Here is a 6287-nt window from a genome sequence, read left to right as displayed (position 1 = left end):
TGAATAGTGTCTCTTATGTGATTGTTTGCATCCATGTTAGTATAACAAATATTTATGGTATATCTTCCTTCTGGATTGTTCCCTTTGCCAGTATTAACTAACCTTGTATATCCTTCTGATTATTTTTGCTTTAAAGTCTGCAATGTCAGCTAAGAGAGTGTCTACTCCTTCTGGCTTTTAGGCTCCTTTTGCATGGGATATCAATTTCCATCCTTTCATCCTGCCTGTGTCTGTCTTTGCCTATAAAATGAGTCTCTTATAAACAACACATAACTGAGTCTTGTTTTTCAATCCATTTTGCCAACATGTGTCTTTTAATTGGGGAGTTGAGATCATTTACATTCAATGTTATAATTCAATGGAAGAGGTTTATTAAGTCCTGCTTTTTAAAATTTATTTCTGATGTTTAACTTTTCTCTGTTTCTCATTTACTTAGCTACTCTTCAAAGAGATTTATCCAGTTGTGAGTTCTGAGGCAAGATTTTTATTTCTTCTCTGTAGTGTATTTTTTAAGTTCTGTAGTGCCTGCTTAGTAGTAATAAATTCTTTTAGTTTCTGCTTACCTTGGAAGTTTTTGTTCCAATTCAAATTTGCAGGATAGCTTTACGAATTCAGCAAACTGATTGTTTTCTTTCAGGACTTGGAACAATCATTCTAAACCTTCCTGGCTTGTAGCATTTGTGCTAAGAAATCAGAAGTGATTCTGGGGGGCTTGGTTCTAAATATGACCTGACATTTTCTCTTGAGGCTTTTAAAATCCTATCCTTGTATGTTATGCAAAACCTACTCCATTTGCCTCCATCTCACAACCCTCCTCATTTCCCATGATTCTTAAATTTGATCTCAATGATATTCCAGTGTTTTTGTATGATCATATCATGGTTATATAGATTTATTGTTTTATTTAATACTACCTGCATGTTCAAGCCTGAAAACTTTGTCTTCCAGCTCTGAGCTTATGTTTTCAACATGGACTACCATGTAAGAGAGACTTTTAACTGAACATTTTATTTGATTTATGGTGTCTTTCATTTCCAAGATTTCTGTTTGATTCTTTTTCTAAACATCTACCTGCTTATAGAAATTCTAATTCATATCCTGACTTCCTTAGTTTATTGACTTGTTTTTCTGTGTTCTCTTAGAATTTATTGATCATTTTGATAATTATTCTTTTAATTCTTTATCTGTTATTTCATTATGTGGGTTAATTAGGGAACAGCTTTCGTCGCACTAAAAAGTATCTTACAATAATCTAGATGTGAGACCCACTCATAGGTGTACCCATAGCCTTTCTGTTTTTTGTTGTAGCACTGGAAATCCATGAATGAGAACCAAGGGCTCAACCTTAGGTATTCTTACTGGGGGCCTGGTAATTATTTGGGGGTTTTGTCTCTTATATTCTTTGTATGAAAGTATAGCTGAAGATTTACTGTTGGTAATTTGTATATAGAGCAAGGTTTGCTGTATATAGAGCAAGGTTTGGCTGAGTTTTGTTCATCAGCCCAGTCTCTACCCTACAAACTTATAGTCTCCCTGTAAGTTCTCAGAACTACACAGGATAAGGGGAAATAAACAATAGCAACAGTAGAAACAACCAAAGCAAACAACATACAGCAATGAAATGAGTACCCTTTGTAGCTATGATAGCTACAACATTAATCACCACAAAAACATGAATATTGAGATCAGCATGTGGCAATCACAAAAACAATAAATAACCATGTAGTAGGTCTGGTTTTAAAGCAAAGCAGTCTTCTCAATGTTATCCACAACATTAATAATTGCAATGAGATGAGTGATTAGGGTAGGAGTTACATAAACCAAGGAGTTATAAAAGATGTTATAAACACAAATAAGAGAACTGACAATGTAATAGGAAGTCAGAATAGAGTTTAAATATAAAATGTGAGCAGAGAGAATGCAGAAGAGATGTAGTAGATGAACTACAAAAAAGAAAAGTGAAAACAAATAGGGGAAAAAAAGCAAGTAAAAGTAGACTGAATGAGCAAACAGAATAAAACGCACACACAAAAATAAAGAAATTTAAAAAATAAAACCCCTAAAAGATAAAGTAAAAAATATATTTTTAAAAGCTAAAAATTAGAAAATAAAAACAAAAAAACATACGTATGTATGTCTATGAACAAATCAAAAAAACAAGAACACCAAAACACAGACAAAAAACAAAACAAAACAAAGAACAGAAAGGATTCTTAATGAAAAAAATGACGGCATCATCTCTACTGAGGTGGTCAAAATAGTCAGCAAAATTGGATATTTATTGTCTATGAACAACTGTCCTTCTTTCCATGTCTAGTGGGCCCTGAACTAAAAGAAACAGAAAGACAGACCAAGTTCTAGAGGTTGGTTGTATCGTCCTCTTTCATGTTGTTCACTGAGCTGCCAGTTGGAGTGGCCTAAGACTGAAGCTGGTTGAAACAGCTCTCAGCTTTCCCTCTTACCAGGCTAAGATAGATTCCAGTACCTAGTACTGCCAAAGCAGTTTTGTGTGCACAGACCAGATCAATGCACTCCCACGGTGGGTATGCTACAGAGTTCTATGAGGGGAGTTCCATGGCTGGGGCTTATGTCTAATAAGGCCCTAGGGGTTTGTTGGGTGGTATCTGCTCTGAAGAGATTAGATCAATAAACCCTAGGACCAGGAAGATACTGATCTCTGGGAGTCTTATTCTCTGGAACCACCTGAGATTCCTACTTGTGAGACAAGGGAATCAACTCTCTACACATTCTGTTGCCTACAAACACAACCTTGCAAGGCTTAATCCCTGAGAGTATTCACACCTGCCTGTTCAGATTCACCACGCTCTTCCCCTGAACACTGGAGAGATGCCAGAGTCAAAGCAAAAGCCATGTGAACCTCTCTTTATTATTTATGACTTGGCTTCCCTTGGGTACAATTTTTTCTGTACCTCTTTCACTCACAAACTAATGAGTACACCCTAGGTCACATAGTAGGTGCTTAACAGGGCAATACAATCTCTAACCTCTACAGCAGCTGCTGTAAAGTGACCACCTCAAGATGGCTCCCACATCAGCAATCAGCATGCCAGTTGAGAAATACAGAGTACTTTTCAAACACCAGATTGCAGTGCAGTTTCTGGATCAGAAAAATTCAATTTCCTTTTTGATTTCAGAGTTTTCTACCAAATCTGATCATGATGATTTTTTCTATGTTCTCGTTCTCTCTCTCTCTCTCTCTCTCTCTCTCTCTCTCTCTCTCTCTCTCTCTCTGTGTGTGTGTGTGTGTGTGTGTGTCTCCTCTGTTTCAGACTAGAGATATTGCTGATTCTGCTGCCATGCCACTACCACCACCAGCTTGGATTCAATATGCATTTTCTCTGTTAAATCACCTAAATTTTTGAGTCTCTAAGACACTCCATCCAAAATTGAATTTAATGAAATCCCTCTTTCACCCACTTTACTATGAAATAGTATTTGCAATGCTTGAGTTCACAGCCAGAGAGAAAATAGGAATGCAGCCTTCCTCTAATCTTTCATTTCCATGTCCATAAAATCTGTCAAAACAAAAGAAATTGTATCCAGAAAAACTATCTTTTATAAATGAAGATGTGATAGACATTCCCAAACAAACAAAAGCTGACCAAATATGCCTCCTTCAGACCCCTTCTACACAAAAGTCTAAAGGAAGTTTTTCAAATGGAAAGAAAATTATATTAAGAGTAAGAAAATATAAAATGTATAAAACTTACTGCTAAGAGTGATCATAGAGAGTTAGAATGCTCTAATATCTTAAGTTTAGTGCATAAATCATTCATATCTTTAGTATGAAGAACAAGCAGTAGAAATAAAAATGATAATTACTTTAATATTATAATCTATAGACATTGTAGAGAGATGTAAGACATGATGTTAAAAATTCAAAAAGAGCAAAGAATGGAATGCAAATGGGAGGGTTTTCCTCCTATATTTTCTTTTATCCTTTAATTTTTTTCATTTTTATATATACTATCATGTTGCCATTATCTCAAAACAGCTAATTACAATCAAAATATGGATTTGTAAATCTTATGGTAAACAAAAACCCAAAAATCTTTAATAGAGAATTCCAAAGTAATAACCAGTATTAATCTCTTCAACCAGCCGGAATGTTGCAAGGGGAGGAGGAAAGAAAGAAATCAAGAAATTACAACAAAACTAGAAAACAAGTTACATAATAGGTATAGTAAGACTTTGCGTAAAATATATTACCCAGAATTAAATAGATGTAAATAGGTTAAATTCTCCAATTAAAAATATACCTTGACTGAATGGATAAAATAACAAGATTTGACTCTGCGGTGCTTACAGGAAATGTGCATCATTTCTAGGACACTGAATGTGAAGACATGAAATAATAATCCCAAAAGAAAGCAGAAGTAATCATACTTATATAAGAAAAATAAACTGTAAAACAAAGGCAATAAAAATAGAAAGGGAAGGTCATATGCAATGACAAAGGGTTCAATTCAGCAAGAGGATATGACAATCACAAATATGCCTCTAATAGTCAAGTACACCTAGATATAAAAGCAAATATTTTTGGCCTCATGGGAGGGAGCAAACCAATGAATCATAGCTGGAGAATTTAACACTGCACTTTTAGCAATGGACAGATCATCCAGACAGGAAATCAACAAAGAAATAACAGTTTCAATTGCACCCTAGAGAAAATAGACTTAAACAGACATCTACTGAACATTCCATAGAACAGCAGCATTCCATCAATACATGGAACATTCTCCAGAGTTGATCATATGATGGGCCACAAAACAAGTCTTAACAACTTTAAGAAAGCTAAAATTGTATAGCAACTTTTCTGATCACAATACAACAAAACCAGAAATCAATAATATGAACATTTTGGGAAAGTATACAAGCACATGATAATTAACTTATTTGCAAATAACCAACAAGTAGAGGAAGAAAACAAGAAGGAAATTTTAAAATTCCTCAACAAAAAAAAAAGAAAGAAAGAAAATGAAGACACAAAACCACCTATGGGATACTGCAAAAGAAGTACAAAGAAAGAATTTTGTAGCAATCACTGCCCACACCAAAAGTAGAACACTCTCAAATAAACTACTTGTTACTAGTTACATTTCAAGCAACTAGAAAGATAAGGGTGGACTACATCCAAAATTAGTAGAAGAAAACAAAACATGAAAATCAGAGAAGAAATAAGTGAAATGGAGGCTAAAAACAACAGATCAATGAAACAAACAGCTATTTTTGAAAAAGACAAACAAAATTGGCAATCTCTAAACTTGACAAAAATAGGAGTGAGAAGACTCAAATAATATTACTGCTGGAAATAGAAAATGGTCTTTTTGAATTTAGCATAATCTTTTAAATTTTTACATATGATTCTTGTTTACATTGTATAAGCAAATTATTATTTTAAGATGAATGTAGATGTATATGAGAGACAATTAAACAAAGTAATAAGAATTATTTGTTCAGGCAACAATTTCTGAATATATCTCATATATTCTTGAATTCTCTTAGAAGATAAAAGTAAGATAGGTTTCAATTCAATAGACGCAGATTCTGTTTAGACATATATCCTATGTTTTGACTCTTGATGCATGAAAGTCTTTTTATGCTGGAGCACCTCTAAGCAGACCATAACATAGAGAGAAGAAAGGGGGAAAGAATGCACATTCCTTGAGCACTCATTTGCATCAGACACTTTCCATAGACAGCCTTAAATATTCACACTGTCTAGTCAAGTGGCCCTTTTCCATTTCACAGAGAAAGGACACTTGTTGAAAATGGTCATATGCTTCTTCAGTGCAACAGTGGCTAATTGTGCCAGATACCAGCTCACCCTTCTGTGAAGACATATAAGGAGCTGCCAAGTTGCCTTTCCAATTCTCACAACAAAATAAGGACTGAGTACCTGAACAATCAACATCCTTTAGATTCATCAGAGAACTGCAGTCAAAAAAAGACAGCTTGCTCAAGTTGGAGAGAGAGGAGGATAAAGTGAATCTCAAAATACAAAAGTTCAAGAACAAAAACCTGCTGCTACAGTGAGCCCAGGGCAGAAAAACTTTATCTGTTTCTAAGTGTAACCACTAAAACTATAAATCCTTAGAGGAAATTTAGAAAGAAACACAGGGAAAAGCTATTAGAATCAATTGGGTAATGACTTCTTGGATAAGGCACCAAGAATCCTAGGAGACAGAAAATATAGAGAAAGTTTACTACATCAAAATAAAAACTGTTAGAGCATCAGAAGACACACTATCAAGAGAGGGGAAAAT

Source organism: Callospermophilus lateralis, chromosome 2, assembly GCF_048772815.1.
Source record: "Callospermophilus lateralis isolate mCalLat2 chromosome 2, mCalLat2.hap1, whole genome shotgun sequence".
In the NCBI taxonomy this organism is placed as follows: Eukaryota; Metazoa; Chordata; class Mammalia; order Rodentia; family Sciuridae; genus Callospermophilus; species Callospermophilus lateralis.
The sequence above is the reverse complement of the archived record's forward strand: the minus strand, read 5'-3'. Positions refer to the sequence as shown.